The sequence below is a fragment of the Leptodactylus fuscus genome, chromosome 4 (assembly GCF_031893055.1).
Source record: "Leptodactylus fuscus isolate aLepFus1 chromosome 4, aLepFus1.hap2, whole genome shotgun sequence".
In the NCBI taxonomy this organism is placed as follows: Eukaryota; Metazoa; Chordata; class Amphibia; order Anura; family Leptodactylidae; genus Leptodactylus; species Leptodactylus fuscus.
The window spans coordinates 171,980,740-172,007,280 of record NC_134268.1 but is presented as its reverse complement, the minus strand read 5'-3'; the positions used below and the strand labels follow the sequence as shown (position 1 = coordinate 172,007,280).

At 43.2% G+C, this 26,541-nt stretch overlaps 1 protein-coding gene across 2 annotated transcripts in view; it reads right to left on the bottom strand.

The window, feature by feature from the left end:
- Positions 1-26,541, bottom strand: part of ZNF385D (zinc finger protein 385D) — a 246,336-nt gene that overhangs the window by 49,071 nt on the left and 170,724 nt on the right. The gene's annotated exons all lie outside the window — the stretch shown is intronic.

Sequence of the window (26,541 nt, the reverse complement as noted above, 5' to 3'; positions counted from 1 at the left end):
ATTTACTGACTGCTCTCATTACCTTTGCCTTCACTATCCGTGCGAACCAGATGAGCAAACCAGTCTGTAATTCCCTGGGTTTATTACGAATTTACCAAATATCAGGGGCTTGGCCAAATCTGATTTTTTTAAGGTTTACTATTCATGAATCTCTTTAGACCACAGAATCTAATAAGCAGAGGCCCAGGGGAGGTGCAAATGAACAGTCATACTTACCTTCCCTCTCCTCTCCTGGGCATCTTCATGATGTTCTCCCAGGCATCTTCCATCCTCTTCTGGCCTCCTGGGTGAGACCTGTGATTGGACATCAGCGGTCGCGACACTTGTCGAAGAGCCATGATGTTTATATGCCCCCAAATGACTGCTGAGGTCAATCACAGGCATCAGTGATCCCCTGGGGCTGCTGATGTTATCCAGGATACCAGAAGATGCCTGGGAGAGAACACCAGCCTCATAGGAGGCTAGGAGAAGTAAAGGAAGATGAGTATGTTTAATATTTTCTGCACCTTCCAAAGGTTTATTATTATTCTCTGGGGACGGAAGAGACTCCAAAGTATAAAACTTGCACTTTGGGCTTTGACTGCACAAGTTCGGTCCTTAAAGGGGTTGTCCGGGATAAAAACTAATTTCTACACTAATCTAACCCCCCCTCCCCCGCCTAGTTTATAAATAACAATTTATCAAAAATGTATATTTACCCATTTTCCTAGGGTGGTCTTGTGACTACTCCAGGGACATTTGTTGGTTATCCGGTGATGATCCGTTTCCCTGAACATCACTACTATCCCCCCCCCCCCCGCCCCAATCCGATTCAGCATACTGGCCTTTCTTTCTTCCAGGCTTATTCCTGTGGGGCGGCTTATCCTTCTCTTTTCTGACTACCAGCGCGCACAATAGTTCCGGTGCTGCTCTGTGCTCTACAGTCGATAATCCACCTCTTCTGCGCAGCTACCACGCCTGTGCAGTTGAGGTGGATCATCAGCTGCAGAACACAGAGAAATGCTGGGACAATAGCATACAATCATAAAATAAGGATGGGCTGTCCCGCAGGTGGAAGCCTGGAGGAAGGAGAGGTAAGTATATAATGGGGTGAGTGGTTGGGCTAAGTAGGTAGGGAAAGGCTAGTAGTGGGCAGGATAGCTAGAGAGATAGGAAGGGGGTAAGTAGGAGGGAGAGAAGAGGGAGGAAGAGAAGATGGAGTGATAGTGAGGTGAGAGGGAGCTAAGGTGTAAGCTTCATAGCTGAACCTTTTAAACAAATGCAGGAGACACTAGAAACTCCCAGAAATCACTCAAAACACTGCTATAGGTATATGGATGTATTTATTAACTCATTAATAGAACTAATAAAACTTTTTAAAAAAAAAAAATTGCCCAGGAACCCCCTTTAACAAAAATGGTGGATAAACCACGTTAATATTTTCAACATATATTTTGTAATGTTTGTTCATGTCTAAACCTCAATTATCCCTAACTGCTATTACCTCTGAATGGATATTACCCCCTTCTTTCCAGCTACCCTGTAATGTCGTAATTTCAAAGCGCAAAGTGTTTTAAGTGAGTCTATAGTTTAATATAATTACTCAAAGGCTTTCATCTGCAATTTAACTGCAAGACATCACATATTTGCCTAATAGTAATACTTTTCCAATTCTGAAAATTACAATGATTTCAATTATTGGCCTTGTACACTGAAATGCAAACTGTATGGGGCATATACAGTGGCTGAATTTAAGTTGTGCAGTAGTGCAGTGAGGTACATCAGATTATAGCAGACTATAGCGAATCAATATTTTCATGGATCAACATGGATTAATAGATTAATAGGTTGGACTTGTGACTTTATCCAAATGTATTCACTATTTTACTATGTAAAATATAGCAGGTACCCTTATTGAAAGAACACTGGATGGTTAATAAAATACAATTAAGAATAACATAAATGAGAATCATGCACATTTCACTAATAAATGCAACACAAATTGAATAATAAAGCAGATTTAGATATAGCAAATGTCAAAGATCTCTATAACAACGTTTTTCTTAAAGCAAAACGAGATTAAGTGTCCTCATAAGCAGCAATTTTTACATGAGTAATATTGCTCATGTCAAAGCTTACTGACAATAGAAAAAATCTTCAAGACCATCATTAACATCATCTGGAGTAATGATAGGAATAATTCTAAGGCTTCAAGATTTGCAACAAGTCAAGCGTAATTCAGATTTTAAGGGTAAATGTATACAAAGAACTGATGAGTAAATATAAAACTTAACATTTATTGGATAAACTGGATAAAATAATCTCAACTGAGATAAAAAAAAAAATGAAGAACAAAGTAAATACACAATACCTAAACTAGAGTCTGAAAATTGGGGCTTAGGTCCCAATCACAATGTAGGGTCAGTTATTAAATCCCACAATAAGTATAACAAACTGGGATTGTTAGGGAGTCTTTTTGCTGTTTGACACTGCCCTTGTAAGGGTGGGAGTGAGAGGGACAGTTTTTTGAGGGGCAGAATAGAGATTGTCCTGACTGCCTCGGACTTGGAGCTGATAGTGTCCAACATCCGATTGTGTACGATGCAACATATTTGTTATACTTATTGTGGGATTTAATAACCGACCCTACATTGTGATTGGGGCCCTGGCCCTAATGTTCAGACCATGGTTTTAGTATTGTATATTGGCTTTGTTCGCCTTTAGCTCATTTGGGATGATTTTATCCAGTTTATCTAATACATAGTTAAGTTTTATATTTACTCATCAGCGTTTTGTATATTTTGGTATTTCTGATGAACTGGAGTTTCTCCCTCTGTCGAGATGGTGGAGTCATGAACTTGGCTCTTTTGCTTGTTTATTAAAAGTAAATGTAGGATACAACTTTGAAAAGAATATTATCTCTTGCAAAAATACATTATTGTATAATGAAAGATGATGCATACTTCTAATGAACTTTTTTGAAAATTTTTTGATAGTAATATAAACCTATGCTTGTAGCAATTGTAGAATCGTCTCCTGATCATATGATGGCCACATACAGTAAGCACATTGCTTGTTACAGTTCTCAGAGCTTATAATAAGTCATACATTTATCCGGATATCACATGGCCATAACCAGACTGCACCATTTGATACTAGACAGTGAAGATTACCCTTCATTAAAAAGAGATATTTAAAAAATGAATTAAAAAATACATAATATTCAATTTTTTTTATTTTTCAGTGAAAAAGATTTAGTTAGTTTAGAAAACCTTTGCATTCAGCCCCTGTAAGATATATTGATTTCGTAGAGTATCAAGACAAATTGAACACAGATTTTAGCTGTTACATTATTAAAGCCTGCATTAAGTAATAAAACAACATGTGAATCCTTTAGTAGATACAACACAATTGCAGTTGTTTAACTCCATGATGCCTTCATCTGCTTCAAGAGATGTCCTACAGTCTGCATGTGTCAGCCAAGTAGTTGACAAGAGAATTGACATATAAAGCAAAAATCAGTCATGGTCTAAGTTCTGAGAATGATAGGACTGATCTGAGTACAGATAAGTTAGCTGGTGTAATAATGGTATGATGGAACACAAAGGAACCAAAAGGTTCTCAACTAAAAGACTTGGAATGAAGACCATGCCTTGTCAGGACAATATTAAGGACTTAAAGCATGTGAGTTTACTGGAGAAAGACGATAATTCCTAAGGATAACTTTTCATCCAAAACTGATTCTAAGAATAAGGCGAGATTCACATGACCAAGTTTCACCCGTGAAACTCTGTCCATCTGCTTGCCATATTTTTCATGGGTGAAACTCAGTCTTGTGAATCTGTTGTAACTTTTATATAACAATTTATTGTAACTTTCATATAGCTGTTATAGACTTTTAGTCATCAGTATAGACTATGGGTGCCGTGTATTTGACAGGGAAGCAAACAAACCAGAAGTGCATGGAGTATGAAAGGGAACCAAAACCCAATAGCTAGCAATTATTATTATTGATGGTCTCCCTGCAAATACTCTTGCCCTCCTCCTCCACCTTAAACTATGCTGCTCGCGTAATACACCTCTCCCCCATTCTTCATCGGCAGCTTCCCTCTGCCAATCACTGGCTACACGTTGCTCAGCGAATAGAGCTCAAGTTACTAACACTGACATATAAAGCCATCCACAACCTGTCCCCTCCTTATATTTCCAAATTAAGCTCCCGCTACCTACCCACACATAACCTCAGATCCTCCAAAGATCTCCTACTCCGCTCTGCTCTCACCCGCTCCTCACACAACCGTCTCCAAGATTTCTTCCATGCATCCCCCATACTCTGGAACTCCTTACCAAGACACATAAGACTGACCCCCACAATCACAGGCTTCAAGAAGGCCCTGAAGACTCACCTATTCAGGAAGGCCTGCAACCCTAATAACACTGCTGTCACCACACCACCATCTGAACTGTCTCTCCCCTCACCTTCTGTCTCTATCCCTCTTCCCTCATAGACTGTAAGTCCTTACGGGCAGGGCCCTCTACCCCACTGTGCCAGTCATTCATTGTTAGTATTATATTTGTTTTGTATATTTTGTGCACTGTATATAAACCCTCACATGTAGAGAACCATGGACATAATGGTGCTATATAAATAAATACAATTAATTATATTTTCGCATTTTTCTCCAGATCTTTCATTTAGGATAAGTAGATAGAATGTGATATATTAGTTACATATTTGGATATAGATGAGGGCTTTATATCTAACCATAACTGACATATACCCCCATGCTTTTGAAGAAGGCAGGATTTTTTATTCAGTAGGTCAAACTGCCCAGCCCAATTCCAGATTGTCCCCACCTTTTGACTATAAATGAAATATAAGCTTAGATTCACATCACTGTGGTCGAAAAGGCTGTGAAAAATGGTCATTTTTTAATCTGTCACTTTGCAACCAAGAGTCACCTGTATTCACATTTCAGTATATTGACGGATCTGTGAAAACGGCCAAAATTAGTGAATTTAATGCCGTTAAAAAAGGCTGTGACTGTGGGTTAAAAACGTCCTTTTTGGAGAATTTCATGACTGCGATTAAACAATGGCATACACATTTTTTTGAGGTGTCATAAAAAATGAAAAAAATTCAACTTTCTCCTTTTTGAAGCAAAATCTGTTTGTGTTATTCTTATTTATGAGATGTAAATGACAGCTAGCGAATTAGAACAAAACAGGAACTCACTTGCATAGTAAGCAAGCTCATCATTAATCATGTCCTACATATACCTTACACTGAGTGAATCTGTATTCATTATTTCCAAACTGTAATCAAAGTGTAATCTATCAGTCTTTTGCGCAAATTAATGTAAATTGTTTTAAGCAAGCATCAGCAGCAAGTTGATTACCCTTTTCGGCTGTGATGCAAAGTGATAGTTATTTTATGCTGTGTCCTATTGTCTAAGTGATTGGTGAATTAAGTGACATTTATGCTCACTAATAATTCATCACTCATTCCAATACAATTTGCATAGAATTTCATCAAATTTTAAAATAAAACATGAACAAACATTTGTTTTACTGCAAAATGTTGACATTGTGTTATGATTTAAAATAAGCTAAGGTGGGAAAATGATCAATAGACTGACAGACTCCAGGAGAATATTGAGTTTTGCCACATATGAGGGATTGACTGGGCATAAGGATGGACAGTATTTCTATGTAAAGTGTTGCTATTCTGACTTCCATAGTTAGACATCCATCATGGCTCATTGAATTCACTATCCTCTTATGATAAAGAGATAACTCTGCCAATCTGTTCCAGTCTACACTGAAAATCTGAAAAGTAAGTTACAGATAATAGAAAATGTTATTCTGGGGGCAACACGGTGGCTCAGTGGTTAACAATGCAGCTTTGCAGTGCTGGAGCCCTGGGTTCAAATCATGCCAGGAACAACATCTGCAAGGAGTTTTTATGTTCTCCCTGTGTTTGCGTGGATTTCCTGCCATACGCCCAAAGACATACTGATAGGGAAAAATATACATTGTGAGTCCTATATGGGGCTCACAATCTACATGAAGAAAAAAAATAGAAAATGTTATTCTATCATTGGTGCTAATGTTACCATTGTGAGAAGTAGTAAGTTTAGTTTTTTTTTTGCTTAACAATCACATAAAATATGCTCAATCCCTATATCTCATTTACAGTATGGGAAGGTAGCTCAACAGCAGCAATAGTGCAGATCCAACCAGTCAAAGACAGGGAGACAAAATCTGCAGGAAACAGGTTTATTTTGGGAAAAAAAGCAAAATAACATACAGCCTTAACTTTCAGGCAAAAGAATGTGAAAGAAAAGCCTGTTCGTCTGAGCACTAACTAGACAATAGCACTAACTAGTACTAACTGTACTGGTGGCTTACTACCAGCCACACAAATCAACAAAAAGAGCACAGTACAGTCTTACCAGACTCATAGTGTCAGGACAGACCCAGGAACTTCCTCTCACACCCAGGATCTGCCCTGAAGTGCAGGATCTGCAGCCTTTTATGGTCCAGTAATGAGCCTGAGACCTACACCAGGAATGAGGCCTACTCAAGACCCGCACTAGGCCACACATATGTCAGAAATCTGGGAGAGATATACTGTGACTCCAGCACTCTGCCTGTTGCCTTCTTACACATCCTATACTGATGTGTGATAGTGATATAGTGATGTTTCCTTTCAGGTTTGGCAACATTGACTAACAAATGTTTTTTCCATCATAGACTAGCCCTGTCATGGGCAGGATCAAGTAATTTCCTTTCCAATGTAGCTTCTCTGTAATCTTTCTGTTGCAGCATTGTGAAGTTATACATTTTTTAAAACATTATAAGCTATATGCAAATTACCCAAAGTAGTCACAGGGGTGGGGAGCAGCTTCAATCCAGTCATGCTATAACCTTGCCTATCACATTTCCTGGACAGGATGGACATCTCCCTTACAGTCCTTTCCATCCCTGCCATCATGAGGGAGATGTCCATCATGCCCAGGAGATATGATTGCCAAGTGAACTGTGTGACTAGGCCAAAGCTACTCCATGACTACTAATATTAAGTTGCATATGACTTTTTATGCTTTCAAACGTTTACACCTTCATTTTACAGGAACAGTTTACAGAGGGGACCAGTAAGAGTATAATGACTACATCATGGGACCACTTTATGGTGCAAAAACCACCTAACAGGTTCCCTTTAAGAAGCATAGAAATACTTTGTAACTGTAACGTTCAACATATTGTTTCATAAAATATTGGTCAATTTCCCAGAAAATGAAGTAGATGGGGAATTGTTGAAAAAGTATTCTTAGAAATTTGACTTATAAATAGAGATGAGCGAACAGTGAAATGTTTGAAGTTCGAAGTTCGATTCGAGTAGCTGCTCAATACTTGACTGTTCGATCGAACATCGAATCCCATTATAGTCTATGGGGAAAAAATACTCGTTAAGGGGGAAACCACTATTTGACTCAGGAGGGTCACCAAGTCCACTATGACACCCCAGGAAATGATGCCAACACCCTGGAATGCAATTGGGACAGCAGGGGAAGCATGTCTGGGGGCATCTAACATGCCCAAGTCACTGTATTATGTTGGGATCCCTGTCAGCTTGCGATATGCGGAAGCTGACTTTTTCCCATAGGAATGCATTGACCAGCGTTGATTGGCCGAATGCCATACAGAGTACAGCATTCGGCCAATCAACGCTGGTTCTGCCGGAGGTTTGTCTGTGAGGAGGCGGAGTCTATGATCGGACCAGAATGAAGACTGCTGTGGACCGATCTTAGACTCCGCCTCCTCCAGCAGAACCAGCATTGATTAGCTGAATGCTATACTCTGTATGGCATTCGGCCAATCAACTCTGGTCAATGCATTCCTATGCCAAGATGTAGAAGCTGGCCATGAGCTCAACTTGGCTACACCAGAGATGCAGCCAAGCTGAGCGCACAGCTAGCACTGTTACACCGAAGATGTGAACCCTGCTGCACACTCAGCTCTACTGCATCAGAGATGTAGCAGAGCTGAGTGTGCGCTAAATCCTGCTGCACACTCAGCGCAACTGCATCAGAGATGCGCTGAACCCTGCTGCACACTCAGCTCTACTGCATCAGAGATGCGCTGAACCCTGCTGCACACTTAGCTCTGCTGCATCTCCTAGATAACCCTGCCAGTACATCTATCCCTGTCTCACAGTCACATAGTTCACAGTCTCATATGAACCAGATATTAAATCCACCGTTCATATAAATTGGAGGTCATCTGAATTAGCCAGCCAATTACTTTTTCCGATTTTTTTCGATGCCTCTGTTGTCGTAGTTCCTGTCCCACCTCCCCTGCACAGTTATTGGTGCAAAAAAAGCACCAGGGACAGTGGAAAGGGAGTCACATTTTTAGTGAGTTTGCCACCTGGTGTTCGACTCGAATCGAACATCTCGAACAGCCTGATATCCGATCGAACATGTACTCGCTAATCTCTACTTATAAACTAAAAAAAATCTACAAAAAAATCTGCATTTACAGATGGTTGATAACTTTAAGGGCAATAACCTTGTACCTTAAATAACTGCAGTCTTATTAGGTTTATTCTGATTTCCTTTGTCCATTATTGCTTTCTTACATATTAGTAATAATTAGATTTGATTAATATACTGTAACAATGGATATCTGAATATTTTCCCAAAGTAATGTTATATAATAACTAGAGATGAGCGAACAGTGTTCTATCGAACTCATGTTCGATCGGATATTAGGCTGTTCGGCATGTTCGAATCGAATCGAACACCGCGTGGTAAAGTGCGCCATTACTCGATTCCCCTCCCACCTTCCCTGGCGCCTTTTTTGCTCCAATAACAGCGCAGGGTAGGTGGGACAGGAACTACGACACCGGTGACGTTGAGAAAAGTAGGCAAAACCCATTGGCTGCCGAAAACATGTGACCTCTAATTTAAAAGAACAGCGCCGCCCAGGTTCGCGTCATTCTGAGCTTGCAATTCACCGAGGACGGAGGTTTCCGTCCAGCTAGCTAGGGCTTAGATTCTGGGTAGGCAGGGACAGGCTAGGATAGGAAGGAGAAGACAACCACAACAGCTCTTGTAAGAGCTAAATTCCAGGGAGAAGCTTGTCAGTGTAACGTGGCACTGACGGGCTCAATCGCCGCAACCCAGCTTTCCCAGGATCCTGAATGGAATACACTGTCAGTGTATTCCCGTATACCCGATATATACCCCCGATACCCGTTCCAACGGTGTGCCCCCCCACCTTCACCCCAGAAATACCCTGCAAGTCCCCTAGCAATAGAATTGGGGCTATATACACCCACAATTTTTACTACTGGTATACAGTGCCATTGTCTGACTGGGAATTCAAAGAATATATTGGGAATACAAATACCCTCATTTCTTGCTACTGCCATATAGTGCCAGTGTCTGACTGGTAATTCAAAGAATATATTGGGGTTACGTGCACCCACAATTTTTACTACTGGTATACAGTGCCATTGTCTGACTGGGAATTCAAAGAATATATTGGGAATACAAATACCCTCATTTCTTGCTACTGCCATATAGTGCCAGTGTCTGACTGGGAATTCAAAGAATATATTGGGGTTACGTGCACCCACAATTTTTACTACTGGTATACAGTGCCATTGTCTGACTGGGAATTCAAAGAATATATTGGGAATACAAATACCCTCATTTCTTGCTACTGCCATATAGTGCCAGTGTCTGACTGGGAATTCAAAGAATATATTGGGGTTACGTGCACCCACAATTTTTACTACTGGTATACAGTGCCATTGTCTGACTGGGAATTCAAAGAATATATTGGGAATACAAATACCCTCATTTCTTGCTACTGCCATATAGTGCCAGTTTCTGACTGGTAATTCAAAGAATATATTGGGGTTACGTGCACCCACAATTTTTACTACTGGTATACAGTGCCATTGTCTGACTGGGAATTCAAAGAATATATTGGGAATACAAATACCCTCATTTCTTGCTACTGCCATATAGTGCCAGTGTCTGACTGGGAATTCAAAGAATATATTGGGGTTACGTGCACCCACAATTTCTACTACTGGTATACAGTGCCATTGTCTGACTGGGAATTCAAAGAATATATTGGGAATACAAATACCCTCATTTCTTGCTACTGCCATATAGTGCCAGTTTCTGACTGGTAATTCAAAGAATATATTGGGGTTACGTACACCCACAATTTTTACTACTGGTATACAGTGCCATTGTCTGACTGGGAATTCAAAGAATATATTGGGAATACAAATACCCTCATTTCTTGCTACTGCCATATAGTGCCAGTGTCTGACTGGGAATTCAAAGAATATATTGGGGTTACGTGCACCCACAATTTTTACTACTGGTATACAGTGCCATTGTCTGACTGGGAATTCAAAGAATATATTGGGGTTATAAATACCCTCATTTCTTGCTACTGCCATATAGTGCCAGTTTCTGACTGGTAATTCAAAGAATATATTGGGGTTACGTGCACCCACAATTTTTACTACTGGTATACAGTGCCAATTTCTAACTAGGAATTCAAAATGCGCAAGGCTCCCGGAAAGGGACGTGGACGAGGCCGTGGGCGAGGTCGGGGGAATGGTTCTGGGGAGCAAGGTAGCAGTGAAGCCACAGGGCGTCCCGTGCCTACTCCTGTGGGGCAGCAAGCATTGCGCCACTCCACAGTGCCAGGGTTGCTTGCCACATTAACTAAACTGCAGGGTACAAACCTTAGTAGGCCCGAGAACCAGGAACAGGTCTTGCAATGGCTGTCAGAGAACGCTTACAGCACATTGTCCAGCAGCCAGTCAGACTCTGCCTCCTCTCCTCCTATTACCCAACAGTCTTGTCTTCCTTCCTCCCAAAATTCCGAAGCTTTACAGAACAATAACCCAAACTGTCCCTGCTCCCCAGAGCTGTTCTCCGCTCCTTTCATTGTCCCTCAACCTGCCTCTCCACGTCACGATTCCACGAACCTAACAGAGGAGCATCTGTGTCCAGATGCTCAAACACTAGAGTCTCCTCCATCTCCGTTCGATTTGGTGGTGGATGACCAGCAACCCACCCTCATCGACGATGATGTGACGCAGTTGCCGTCAGGGCATCCAGTTGATCGGCGCATTGTGCGGGAGGAGGAGATGAGACAGGAGTTGGAAGAGGAAGTGGTGGATGATGAGGACACTGACCCGACCTGGACAGGGGGGATGTCAAGCGGGGAAAGTAGTGTGGATGTTGAGGCAGGTGCAGCACCAAAAAGGGTAGCTAGAGGCAGAGGCAGAGGTCAGCAGCTTAGGCGAAGCCAGGCCACACCCGGAATCTCCCAAGATGTTCCAGTTCGTACCCAGCCCCGAAAAACTCCCACCTCGAGGGCACATTTCTCGAAGGTGTGGAGTTTTTTCAAGGAATGCGCCGAGGACAGATATATAGTGTTGTCTGCACAATTTGCCTCTCGAAATTGATTAGGGGCTCTGAGAAGAGCAACCTGTCCACCACTTCAATGCGCCGTCATTTGGAATCCAAGCACTGGAATCAGTGGCAGGCAGCAACGGCAGGACAAAGGCCGCCTGCCGTTCACGCCACTGCCTCTGCCACTGCCTCTGCCTCTGCCTCTGCCACTGCTGACTGTGCTGGCGATGCACTCCAGAGGACGAGCCAGGACACCACTTCATCTGCCTCCGCCACTTTGTTGACTTCTACCTCATCCTCCCCTGGTCCTGTCTTATCTCCTTCTCCTGCACCATCAAAGGCACCATCAGGCGTTTCTTTACAACAACCCACCATCTCTCAGACATTGGAGCGGCGGCAGAAATACACTGCTAACCACCCACACGCGCAATCCTTGAACGCCAACATCGCTAAACTGCTGGCCCAGGAGATGTTGGCGTTCCGGCTTGTTGAAACTCCCGCCTTCCTGGACCTGATGGCAACTGCGGCACCTCGCTATGCCGTCCCTAGCCGTCACTACTTCTCCCGGTGTGCCGTCCCCGCCTTGCACCAGCACGTGTCACTCAACATCAGGCGGGCCCTTAGTTCCGCGCTTTGCACAAAGGTCCACTTGACCACCGACGCGTGGACAAGTGCATGCGGACAGGGACGCTACATTTCACTGACGGCACACTGGGTGAATGTAGTTGAGGCTGGGACTGCTTCCCAAACTGGCCCGGTGTACCTCGTCTCCCCGCCTAACATTCCTGGCAGGGACACGAGAAGAACACCCCCCTCCTCCTCCTCCTCTACCGCCTCCTCCTCCGCCACCGCCTCCTCCTCCGCCACCGCCTCCTCCTCCGCTGTTAGATTGACCCCAGCTACGAGTTGGAAACGTTGCAGCACTGGCGTTGGTAGACGTCAGCAGGCTGTGCTGAAGCTGATCAGCTTGGGGGACAGACAGCACACTGCCTCCGAGGTGAGGGATGCCCTCCTCGATGAGACGGCAATATGGTTTGAGCCGCTGCACCTGGGCCCAGGCATGGTCGTTTGTGATAACGGCCGGAACCTGGTAGCAGCTCTGGAGCTTGCCGGACTCCAACATGTTCCATGCCTGGCCCACGTCTTCAACCTAGTGGTGCAACGTTTCCTAAAGAGCTACCCCAATGTTCCAGAGCTACTGGTGAAAGTGCGGCGCATGTGCGCCCACTTTCGCAAGTCGACAGTAGCCGCTGCTAGCTTAAAATCTCTCCAGCAACGCCTGCATGTGCCACAACACCGGCTTTTGTGCGACGTCCCCACACGCTGGAACTCAACGTTTCAGATGTTGAATAGAGTGGTTGAGCAGCAGAGACCTTTGATGGAATACCAGCTACAAAACCCTAGGGTGCCACAAAGTCAGCTGCCTCAGTTTCACATCCATGAGTGGCCATGGATGAGAGACCTTTGTGACATCCTACGGGTCTTTGAGGAGTCCACAAGGAGGGTGAGCTCTGAGGATGCGATGGTGAGCCTTACAATCCCGCTCTTGTGTGTTCTGAGAGAATCCCTGATTGACATCAGGGATAACTCAGATCACACAGAGGAGTTAGGGATAGCATCCGATCCGTCACAGCTGGAGAGTAGGTCCACACATCTGTCCGCTTCACTGCGTTTAATGGAGGAGGAGGAGGAGGAGGAGGAAGAAGAGTTGTCCGATGATGTGATGGTGATACAGGAGGCTTCCGGGCAACTTCGAATCGTCCCATTGTTGCAGCGCGGATGGGTAGACATGGAGGATGAGGAGGAAATGGAGATTGAACTTTCCGGTGGGGCCAGAGGAGTCATGCCAACTAACACTGTGGCAGACATGGCTGAGTTCATGTTGGGGTGCTTTACAACCGACAAGCGTATTGTCAAAATCATGGAGGACAACCAGTACTGGATCTTTGCTATCCTTGACCCCCGGTATAAAAACAACATCTCGTCTTTTATTCCGGTAGAGGGGAGGGCCAATCGCATCAATGCTTGCCACAGGCAATTGGTGCAGAATATGGTGGAGATGTTTCCAGCATGTGACGTTGGCGGCAGGGAGGGCAGTTCCTCCAGTAGGCAACCAAGTTCTCACCGGTCCACACAAACGAGGGGCACACTGTCTAAGGTCTGGGACACCTTGATGGCACCCCCTCGCCAAAGTGCCGCCACGGAGGGTCCTAGTGTCACCAGGCGTGAGAAGTATAGGCGCATGTTGCGGGAATACCTTTCCGACCACAGCCCTGTCCTCTCCGACCCCTCTGCGCCCTACACGTATTGGGTGTCGAAGTTGGACCTGTGGCTTGAACTTGCCCTATATGCCTTGGAGGTGCTGTCCTGTCCTGCCGCCAGCGTCCTATCTGAGAGGGTGTTCAGTGCAGCCGGTGGCATCATCACTGACAAGCGCACCCGTCTGTCAGCTGAGAGTGCCGACCGGCTCACTTTGATAAAAATGAACCACCACTGGATAGAGCCTTCATTTTTGTGCCCACCTGTGTAAAGCACCCCAACATGAAACTCCATGTCTGTACTCAACCTCTCCAATTCCTCCGCATCCTCATACTCATCCACCATAAGCGTTGCACAATTCTGCTAATACTAGGCTCCCTCCAACATGATTTCCCCCAACTCTGCTGGTTAGAGGCTCCCTCCACCCTGATTTCCACCAACTCTGCTGGTTAGAGGCTCCCTCCACCCTGCTTTCCCACAACTCTGCTGGTTAGAGGCTCCCTCCACCATGAATTTGCCCAAACTGGGCTGGTTAGAGGCTCCCTCCACCATGAATTGGTCCAAACTGGGTTTTTTAGAGGCTCCCTCCACCATGAATTGGTCCAAACTGGGGTTTTTAGAGGCTCCCTCCACCATGAATTGGTCCAAACTGGGCTGTTTAGCGGCTCCCTCCACCATTAATTGGTCCAAACTGGGCTGGTTAGAGGCTCCCTCCACCATGAATTTGCCCAAACTGGGCTGGTTAGAGGCTCCCTCCACCATGAATTTGCCCAAACTGGGCTGGTTAGAGGCTCCCTCCACCATGAATTGGTCCAAACTGGGTTTTTTAGAGGCTCCCTCCACCATGAATTTGCCCAAACTGGGCTGTTTAGAGGCTCCCTCCACCATGAATTGGTCCAAACTGGGCTGTTTAGAGGCTCCCTCCACCATTAATTGGTCCAAACTGGGCTGGTTAGAGGCTCCCTCCACCATGAATTTCCCAAAACTTGGCTGTTTAGAGGCTCCCTCCACCATTAATTGGTCCAAACTGGGCTGGTTAGAGGCTCCCTCCACCATGAATTTGCCCAAACTGGGCTGTTTAGAGGCTCCCTCCACCATGAATTGGTCCAAACTGGGTTTTTTAGAGGCTCCCTCCACCATGAATTGGTCCAAACTGGGGTTTTTAGAGGCTCCCTCCACCATGAATTGGTCCAAACTGGGCTGTTTAGCGGCTCCCTCCACCATTAATTGGTCCAAACTGGGCTGGTTAGAGGCTCCCTCCACCATGAATTTGCCCAAACTGGGCTGTTTAGAGGCTCCCTCCACCATGAATTTGCCCAAACTGGGCTGGTTAGAGGCTCCCTCCACCATGAATTGGTCCAAACTGGGGTTTTTAGAGGCTCCCTCCACCATGAATTGGTCCAAACTTGGTAGTTTAGAGGCTCCCTCCACCATGAATTGGTCCAAACTGGGGTGGTTAGAGGCTCCCTCCACCATTAATTGGTCCAAACTGGGCTGGTTAGAGGCTCCCTCCACCATTAATTGGTCCAAACTGGGCTGGTTAGAGGCTCCCTCCACCATGAATTGGTCCAAACTGGGGTTTTTAGAGGCTCCCTCCACCATGAATTGGTCCAAACTGGGGTTTTTAGAGGCTCCCTCCACCATGAATTGGTCCAAACTTGGCTGTTTAGAGGCTCCCTCCACCATTAATTGGTCCAAACTGGGCTGGTTAGAGGCTCCCTCCACCATGAATTGGTCCAAACTGGGTTTTTTAGAGGCTCCCTCCACCATGAATTTGCCCAAACTGGGCTGTTTAGAGGCTCCCTCCACCATGAATTGGTCCAAACTGGGCTGGTTAGAGGCTCCCTCCACCATGAATTTCCCAAAACTTGGCTGTTTAGAGGCTCCCTCCACCATTAATTGGTCCAAACTGGGCTGGTTAGAGGCTCCCTCCACCATGAATTTGCCCAAACTGGGCTGTTTAGAGGCTCCCTCCACCATGAATTTGCCTAAACTGGGCTGGTTAGAGGCTCCCTCCACCATGAATTGGTCCAAACTGGGTTTTTTAGAGGCTCCCTCCACCATGAATTTGCCCAAACTGGGCTGTTTAGCGGCTCCCTCCACCATTAATTGGTCCAAACTGGGCTGGTTAGAGGCTCCCTCCACCATGAATTTGCCCAAACTGGGCTGTTTAGAGGCTCCCTCCACCATGAATTTGCCCAAACTGGGCTGGTTAGAGGCTCCCTCCACCATGAATTGGTCCAAACTGGGGTTTTTAGAGGCTCCCTCCACCATGAATTGGTCCAAACTTGGCTGTTTAGAGGCTCCCTCCACCATGAATTGGTCCAAACTGGGGTGGTTAGAGGCTCCCTCCACCATTAATTGGTCCAAACTGGGCTGGTTAGAGGCTCCCTCCACCATTAATTGGTCCAAACTGGGCTGGTTAGAGGCTCCCTCCACCATTAATTGGTCCAAACTGGGCTGGTTAGAGGCTCCCTCCACCATTAATTGGTCCAAACTGGGCTGGTTAGAGGCTCCCTCCACCATGAATTTGCCCAAACTGGGCTGGTTAGAGGCTCCCTCCACCATGAATTGGTCCAAACTGGGTTTTTTAGAGGCTCCCTCCACCATGAATTTGCCCAAACTGGGCTGGTTAGAGGCTCCCTCCACCATGAATCTGCCCAAACTGGGCTGGTTAGAGGCTCCCTCCACCATGAATTGGTCCAAACTGGGTTTTTTAGAGGCTCCCTCCACCATGAATTTGCCCAAACTGGGCTGGTTAGAGGCTCCCTCCACCATGAATTGGTCCAAACTGGGGTTTTTAGAGGCTCCCTCCACCATGAATTTGCCCAAACTGGGGTTTTTAGAGGCTCCCTCCACCATGAATTTGCCCAAACTCTGCTGGTTAGAGGCTCAATCCACCCTGATTTTCAAAACAAATGTTGGTGCCAACCTCAACTTACTACAAGGGCCAAATTCACTGCTGGTGACAAGCTCTCCTCACTGCAAGTGCCAAATACACATGTTTCAAGGTGTTTTCCTACTGTCAGAGAGGTGGTATTGAGTGTGTAAAGTGTGTAGTTGTTAGGCTGTGATGTTGGGGTAATAGAGGGTCTTTGGTGTGTTAGATGCCCCCAGACATGCTTCCCCTGCTGTCCCAGTGTCATTCCAGAGGTGTTGGCATCATTTCCTGGGGTGTCATAGTGGACTTGGTGACCCTCCAGACACGGATTTGGGTTTCCCCCTTAACGAGTATCTGTTCCCCATAGACTATAATGGGGTTCGAAACCCATTCGAACACACGAACATTGAGCGGCTGTTCGAATCGAATTTCGAACCTCGAACATTTTAGTGTTCGCTCATCTCTAATAATAACTAATTGTAAGCGTATCTGCACTCAAATATCTAGCAACTAAATCTATGTACACTGTGTTTTTAGTAACAGAAATATTAGTCAATGCTTTCCTATGAACAGGGTCCAATTTTTTTTATCATATTTTTTTTTTTCACAAAGACCTGGAACTGTGAAAAATTTGTATGAATTTTCTTGGAATTTTTGCAATAGGACTGTTTATATTACATGCATAGGTATAATATATATTTAGTTTTATTGTACACAAGAAATTTTCCTTCTTCAATAAGCTTCTTTTAGAACTATTTTGGCTATAATTTGATCCAGAGGAATTTCTTTTTACTTCGAAACTCTGGCCATATTTGTATGGCTAATAAACAATTTCCTTGGCTTGCATAATAGCCAGATGACATCAGCAGCATGATGGTTACACATCATTTGCAAAGGATAAGCTATGAAAGGGGCTGCACAGAAACAGGCATTAACCAGCCTGGCAGCTGATTTTAGTCAATTTATCACTGTCTGTTGCTTCAGTTGCTTAGCAGCTGCGATGCTTTTGGGGTGCTCCAAACAAAAGAACCATTTGGTCATTTTCACTGAAGCAAACAGTCTAGAACTGACGGCTTCCACTTGTGTTCACATACGGCCAATAGAAAAATCCCAACATTTTTATTTGTTATTATAATGCATATACCAAGACAAGGATAAAGTCAAAATATGGAAAATATCAAGGCGCTCCAGCAGCTATGGAATTATGATGCAAAGATCTTGTTTCATTGACTGTTTATAGCAAAATTTACAGTATGTTTATCATTACATCCTTTGGCTTGCTTGAATTTTTATCTTTAAAGGTTCAAGCCATGGATAGAGTGAAATACTGACAGTCTCCTTCCTTACAAACTATTATTTTACCCTGAAACACTGGTTTGTAGTCAGTCTCACGACTATGAGACCGTCAGGAGCTCCCCCGCACTAGGGGAAAAGCTCTGCTATGCTTGGTCATTTCAATTGCCCTTCTAACAATCCCTTGAGGAGCAAGACTCCTTGGAAGGGAAGTAGATATTAACAGGGCAATGTTAGGGTCAGCATTGGGACCGTCCTTGTAAGAGCAGGAGTTAATATGCTTGGGTATACAGGGTCAATCTCCTGTACCCATCCTTGGTTCCTTTTGCGTTTGGATAAATTGTGGCCCTAAAGGTGGGGTTTGACACCCTCCTTCTGGAATGGGTAAGACCGTTTCAATTATTTTCCGATTTTTATACCATCCAATCATTGGGGTTAATTATATTTTAGATGATTATTAAATGTTAAGTTTTATTTGTCATATAATTGTGGATCTTTGCTTGCTTGTATTTTGAAACACTGGTTAACAGAAAATCTGGGGATGGGGAACATGTCCAGGCAGTTCTGCAATGGCTTCTTCCTGCTTAGGTTAATGTTATTGATTGGTCTCTCCCTTTACCCAAATAGGGAGAAACTTGTCAATAAAGCCATCAATGAGTGAAAAGGTAGTGGGGTGCTGACAAAAGAACACCTCATTTTTGCATTTTCTTTTTTAATGGTGAAACGCAGCCACATTTCATAGTAAAACTTAGCTGATTATTAGGAGGGAGGTGGTTGGTATTCCAAGTTATCCGTGGTTTGGACAGAATAAATCTCGTAATAGATTCACTATTTGTAAATTTTCATTGGCACTATATAAAAAGGGTCAAAATCAATTTCTTAAGGGAAATAGAAGATTTCAGAGTAAACCTTGTAAAGTATAGCCACTAGAGATGAACAAACAGTAAAATGGTCGAGGTTCGATATTCGTTTCGAGTAGCCCCTCAATATTCGACTACTCGAATCCAATATTGAACCCTATTATAGTCTATGGGGGGAAAATGCTCGTTTCAGGGGTAGGCAACGTTCGATCAAATTATACTTACCAAATCCACGCGTGAGTCGGGCTGGATCCTCCAAGCAGTCTTCTCCTTGCAGCGTCCCCGCGGCGTCTTCCGGCTCTTCATTCACTCTGCCCGGCATCGGGCCTGGGCAGAGCCGACTGCGCATGCCCGCACTACAAGCGGACATGCGCAGTCGGCTCTGCCCAGGCCTGATGCCTGGCAGAGTGAATGAAGAGCCGGAAGACCCCGCAGGGACGCTGCAAGGAGAAGACTTCTAAAGGTAGGAGAAGAACCAGCGTTGATTGTCCGACTGTATAGCATTCGGCCAATCAATGCTGGTTCTGCATCAAACTTTTACATTAGACCAGCGAGTGGTACTCGATTGAGTACGAGTATTTCGAATACTGTAGTATTCGATCGAATACCTACTCAATCGAGTACTACTCGCTCATCTCTAATAGCCACAATAAATGGCAACATGGTTTGGAAGTATTTGCCCTCAAAAGAATTAGCGGTAAGAACCTCTACGTGCCTATGCATAAAATCAGATCCATACAGAGGTATTGTATAGACCTATAAGCTAACTGACTGACTTCCATGGGTGCTGCATTACAGGTTTAGTTTCAAAATCAATACTAAATACAGGCCCTTGTCATCTAGTTTTTTGTAAGATAGAGTGTCTAGGTTTCCTAAACTTGGTCTACCCAATCCTCAAACAGATTCTTCTAGACTCTTTTATATAAATAACAGACAATAAATAAATCATTGTAATATGACATGCAATAAGGATTCTGTTTTAAATTCATTGTACACACACATTGTTCAATACATAAAGATGATATGAGTCCTATAAATCTCCTTGTTCTCTTCAAAATACATCAATCATACCCTTGGTGGAGCAAACAGGGAAGGGTAAATCATTGCCAATACAAAGGATAGCTGCCAAAAGCAAAGGGAATTTTAATATGCTATTGACTAAGTGTTGACGGTGGGGTTTTTTAGAGTGCATCATTTATCTGGTTTACAAGCTTTTTTTTGATTTTTTTTTAATCAAATTTAACATTGTTGAATTTTAGATTTAACCCCTGGTCATATGTGAGTACTTTATATTCTTAACTTATAGCCTCCAAATGATAAACCAAGAGAGATCCAAGTGGTCTAGTGTTACGGTTCTGTGTATATAAATAAAATAATAATTTTTAAACAACAGAACCTCTGGGCTGCAAGGCACTGCAGCGAGGTCCACAGGCCCTATGATGGGCGGCCGTCTGCCTGAGCGCAACAATATGGCAGTACAGAACAGTGTGCACAAGGAGCAACACACAAACGCCAGTTAAGTTCACTGAGCGGATGCGACGGTGCAGCTCCCAATGTGAACAGGGTGCAACTAAAACCTGCCAGTTAAAGTCACTGGCCAGGTGCACCTGTACTGCAGAAGTAACAAGGCTGCCAAGGGTTAACGCCACCCCTGGTCAGCAACACAAATGTTCCTGCAACAGCTAGGAGTTTAAACACTGAACTGTGACAGTGCAGTAAGGCTATCTCCTGAGACCAACCTGCTGCAACTCTACAGGCTGGAACAGTCTCTACTGCTCCTAGCCTTGGTGTAGCGCTGACAGAAATTCAGGATTTACCAGTCCTAACTACCCAGTACCCAGATAACAGCAGAGGAACCCCACACTGAGGCCTAGTCTGGAATCCTGCCTGGACACTGGAGCCTTTCCCTGCAACAACTGTCATTCAGTCTTTCAGATACAAAGTGTGAGCCCCGGGCGGGCATCGGCTCACACTTTTTAAAGGGGAGTCCCCGCCCAACAGGGCGGTGGCTATGACCTCACTGCTCATGCTCAGTAGGCAAGAAGTAGCACTAAGCCTGTGAGCGGCTCCAATAGGCCTGAGCATGCTCAGTGGGCCGAAATCTGGACTTACACTCCAGACACCTCACTACATGAGGCCGAGGGCGAGGGTTAGATTGACCCGCAGGTGGCGCTGTGCGCTGAGAGTGGACCCTGCGGGACCCAATCCTAACATCTAGTTGACTTTGCGATGCCAAATTCTTAATTATAACCATCACTACACTGGTGATATTAAAGCTGGCCATATATTATAGATTTTAGAAGGGTGGGAAGTTTTTTTTAGACTTTCTGACACCTGTTAATCGCTTTTTGTGACATTTGGTCTTCAGTTTGAGTGTATATGACAGAATGTGAGAGTGCCTATTCATGCCACCTTTGGAGACTTACAAGAGTGTATGAAGCGTATGGAGACTTACAAACCATTTATGCTCCACTGGGGGATTCTGGGGAATATGTAATATGTTTTCCGGAATGTAATTAGGAAAACAATGTATCTGTTCGCTGCCACTAGAACAACCCCCTTAAACATCAGACATTAAATTTTCAGTAAGCCTAATACCATGATACGGGGTTATTGCCAGACTAGTATATCTATCCCAAAAGGAACATTCTCCTAATTACATCCTGGAAAACAGATTTGCATATTCCCCAGAATGTGATTTAGTAATTGGTGGGTGCAATTGATCTTATACCAGCTCTAGTAAATGGTAAAGACAAAGGTGAATACTTTGGAGATGTATCGTTTGCCACATGGCATTGTTATCTAGAAAAACATTCTTCACAGGTGTGACCAGTTGACCAAAAGACAGGCTTTTGATATCACAAATGACCTTATTTAAAGAACCACTTTTCTCACTGCAAATCGCTGCTAGGAAGGTAATAAGTACCCACAAGGCTCAACCACTATGGCAGGACTTATGATGAGCAGTGCAGCCATGTGCTGATTCTGTAACTCCCATAGAAGTGAGTGGGAGCTTTGGAAACAGTGTAGTCCATTTATCTATGCTGTTACTGTAACTGTAGAACTTCAGAAACAGTGTAGCTCAGCTATTCTATGTCATTTCCATAGTCTCCATTCATCCTTATGGGTGCTACAGTAACACCCTAGAGAAGTGCTGCTCTACTGTTTCAGCAAGGCGATTCTCCTATCTCATCCATGATTTGCTGATATAGGAAGAGCCCTTTAAAGTGCTGCTTGAACAGATTTTTTGTAAAAATAGAATTATTGTATATTTACGAAATTAGGCTTAACTTTTAGCATTGAACAGATCAGTCTTCCTGATTCTATGAAGTATTTTGGTATAGTATTAAGCAAATTATTTTATGTGCCTAAGAATAAATTTAAAGATAAATTCTATAGGCAAAAAGTACTTTAGCTTTTTTTATGTATTATATACAACACACTAAAACAAACTCCATGAGACTACATAAGCAAAACCTAGAAATTAAGTAATCAAGTAATTAAATAAATCAAAATATATAAATAAAAATAATATATATGACACGTCGAGCATTGTTTTCCCGGGTTAAAAATATATGGCACAGATTATTTACAGACCCACCCAAATGAATGTTTATTTTTTTAATAGACCTGACTAATTAGATATAAATTATCATTCATTTAATCTTTTGGGGATTTGTGGAAAATAATTTTCAAACTTTTTAAAGATTCTGAGAAATGAAAAATGTGAGGAGGGAAATGGTAATTATTGTAGAATCTATTTTAGTAACAGTTGTCATAGAAACAAAAATACATGAATTATGCAATCAGGCAGAAAGTTGATTCGCCTTGTCACTCCAACATTTTACTTTAGAAATCATTTTCAACAGGATGTTTTGTACGTAATGCCACAAAGTGTTATTTCACTTGTGAAATGATGAAATCCAAATGATTTCAGCACCTTGTGCTACCTACAGTAGTTATGAGCCATAAATATTGGCAGAGTTATGGTGGTAAAATGTATTCTTAAATATGAATGCAATAATTCAAACAGAAAATAATAATAAAATATAAAAGCAGAAGTGTTAAAGACCATTTTTAGTGATCTTAGCAAACAACATTTTGACTATATGGAAAATATAGTCTATATACTATTGCTGCATTTTTCCATACCTGCCTAAAACATTTGAATAGTTTAACATTACAATAAATACAATGCCGGCTTTCCTCATCTGTGCCCCGAATGAAGAGTTAACTGTGCCGGTACTGTAGCTCTTCACAGTCTGTCAGGAACGTCCTTCTTCCCAGCAGCACCTATCACGCTGTACAGTGTGAGCGGGGAGGAACGCCCCCTCCCTCTGCTCACAGTGCTTGCCCATAGACGAGTATTATCAGGAGGAAAGGGGAGGGGGCGTTCCTTCCCGCTCACACAGTACAGCATTATAGGCGCTGCTGGGAAGAAGGACGTTCCTGACAGACTGTCAGGAACGCCCTTCTGACTGTGAAGAGCTACAGTACCGGCACCGATAGCTCTTCACCCGGGGAACAGATCAGGAAAGCCGATAGTGCGGTGAGTTCATTGCACTGTCGGCTTTCCAGCGGTATATAAAACTGCCTTTTCCCAAACCCATGAAAGGTCCTCTTTAATCCTAGTAGGCTTTGGGCCTATATGGTAATATACCAGACCACGTGACGTCTGGGCATTACCATATAGGCCCGAAGCCAGCTAGAATTAGCATCGGATCCCGAAGAGGTGGGTAACACTGTTTATTATGTTCCCTCACCTCCCCTGGGGCTCCGATATAATAATAGCGTCAGTGGGATCGCGGTCTGGCCCGAGCCTATTCACTGCTGGCCTGTGGCAGTGATCAGGTCCGGGGAGGTTGGTAAATAGGCCGCTACCTGCTGGAGATACTCCGGCAGGTAGCATCCTATTATGAAACAAAAAAAAATGTTATTATACTTACCGATCACACTGCTGCTGCTCCCGCTGCTTCCGCGATCCTCTTCTCTCAGCAGACGTCAGATGTCTACATATTAGCGTAGGCGGCATGATGTCACCACCTACGTTAATACGTAGACGTCTGAACCAGCGCAAGGAGCAGCAGCTCTCCTGCACTGGTTCAAAGAAAACAAAAAGTAAAAAAAAAATTTAAAAAAATAAAAATCGCCCGGGCTGCCGTCCCCCTCCCATGCACCGCCTGAGGCGAGCGCCTTACCTCGCCTAATTAGAGGAGCGGTGCTGATTCTGTCCCTCACAAAGGATAAGTTATGACCTATTTATGATCAATACTGGATGTAATGATGGTTCACTTTAGGTGTTAACTGTAGAGATGTGATCTTCTATTGTGATCTTCTATTGTCATATTGTCTTCTTGTTTGAATGTAAATAAAATTACTACTAAGTTGAAAATCCTTGCAGAATTGACAAGTGTCAGACTAGGTTTAGCAGCCAGTGTGAAAATTTTAGGAAACAGAACAGTTTCAAATTCTAAATAGTGATGTGAAAAACGAAAAACAAATAAAAAATTCTTAAAAAATATGTTTCAAATAAAATCTTGGTTTAAAAAAAATAGGCCTTGGTGGCAAAATCACTTTATATTAGTATAAATAAGTGATACATTTCCTTTAAGCACATCAGGATGTATCCAATAAGTTGTCGTGACCATGCAACCATATGGCCGTCTTAGTAGAAAAAGGTGTACAGTTATATGTGCCACATGACTACTATAATCACATTTATTGCTAGCATATTATTTTTCTAACATATTTTTTCTTAACTTATGTTCTCACCAAACATATGTGGAAACAGCAATCCCTCCAAGTATTAATACTCTTTTGATGTGGTTCCATCCTACAGTCGTCTTGCATGTTTGCTTGCTTGTAATAATTAGAACCTACTGTCGGACTATTTATATGTGGACAGACTTAGTACGCCACGCAAACAGTTTTATTCATATTTTCTTGAAGTTCAGCAAGGAGAAGGCATAAATGAAATACTCGGTAAATCTGGCTATTACAGAGCTGAAAAATATACGTAACACAGGCTTTTACGGTTCACTGAATTCATGTTTTAGAAAGATGAAAGTGTTGGGAGCAAGGAAAATATTAATACAGGATTACTGTCTGTTTGGTTCTGGGTCAGGAACCTTGTTCTAGTGGTCAATTAATATAAACAAAGAAATATATTCTTTTCCCAACTTGCTCAAGCTTTGGAAATGGCATATAAAATCAATTCAAACAGTAAAATAGCAGTCACAGAGAATCTATGAAAGTCACTTTCATTTAGGCTTTCTATATATGTATCATTTTTATCTTATGGTTTCACTGAACAAGGATTAGCTAGCGCATATCGCTGGTTATAAATATGATGTGACACATTACAGTATATTAAAAATTGATCTCCTTTGATTGAATTAATGTTTAATCACTGTATTAATCATTGAATTCAGCCATTTCATCCAGTTCTATTACCAAAGGTCTATCCATGCAGTTATATAAATAATAGAAAAAAACTTGGCACTCACCCTTTACGTAAAAAATCCAAACTTTATTGAAGAAGTCCAGGTAAAAACATATACAGTGGGAGGAGGCATGCTCAGAGGAAGAGCTCTTCCTCTGAGCGTGCCTCCTCCCACTGTATATGTTTTTACCTGGACTTCTTCAATAAAGTTTGGATTTTTTACGTAAAGGGTGAGTGCCAAGTTTTTTTCTATTATTTATATATCTTTTGGACTTTGCTTCACTTTGAGCACCACCCTAATACAGTAATTTTTTCACCCCTATCCAGGCTATTTTCTTTTTTTTGGTAGTGCCACCTTGCTCCACATATACTATCCATGAAGTTGCCTTTACAAACAATTGGGAAAGAATGGATCGCTCTAAAGAGTTCACTGAAATCCAATGTCGGATTGTAATAGGATCTCATCATTGCAACAAGTCAGCTTAAGAAAGTTCTTACCTCTTAGAGATCCCACAAACAACTGTGAGAGGTATTATTGTAAGTCGGAAGCAATTAGGAATCGCAGCAACTCATAAAGTGGCACACTATAAAAAGTTACAGAGTGGGGTCGCCAAGAGCTGAGGATCATCGTAAATAAAAGTCACCAAGGTTTAGATGTCTCAGTAACTGCAGAGTTCCAAGATTGCTGTAACATTAACATTAGCAAAAAAAAGACTGTGTGGCTTGGGCTTCATGGCATGAGTTTCCTTGGCCAAGCAGCTTGATGCAAGCCTTACATCACTAGGTGCAATACCAAGAGTTGGATGGAGTTTTGTAAAACCGATGGAGGGGTGGAGGGATGGAAATTCTCTGGAATAATGAATCATACTGTTTATCTGGTAGTCTGATGGATGAATCTGGATTTGGTGAATGTCAGAAGAAAATTACCTGCCTGACTGTATTGTGGCAACTACACAGTTTGGTGAAGGAGGAACAATACTCTGGGGTTGTTTTTCGGGTTTTGGACTAAGTACAGGGAAGTCATAATGCTCAGCATAGTAAGACATCAGGACAATTGTATGCTTCCAACTTCATAGGAAAATCCTTCCTCCCTATGGATTTAGAACAGTACAGATGAATATTAGAAATTTTGTAATATATTCTATCAAGGGAATCTGCTTCATTCTCCTTTCCTCCTCCTTATCTTCACTTTGTCTCTGTGTTTATATAAAACTCTATCTTCTGTCAGGATCTGGGGGTGCTGGGGGATGGACACAGACACAGGCTCCAAGGTATCAGTCCAAATGTTGATTTTTATTCACTCCAACAGACACTGGTACATGCAGCAGCAAAGAAAATACAAAATAAACACCTGCCCGTCTGGGCTCTAAC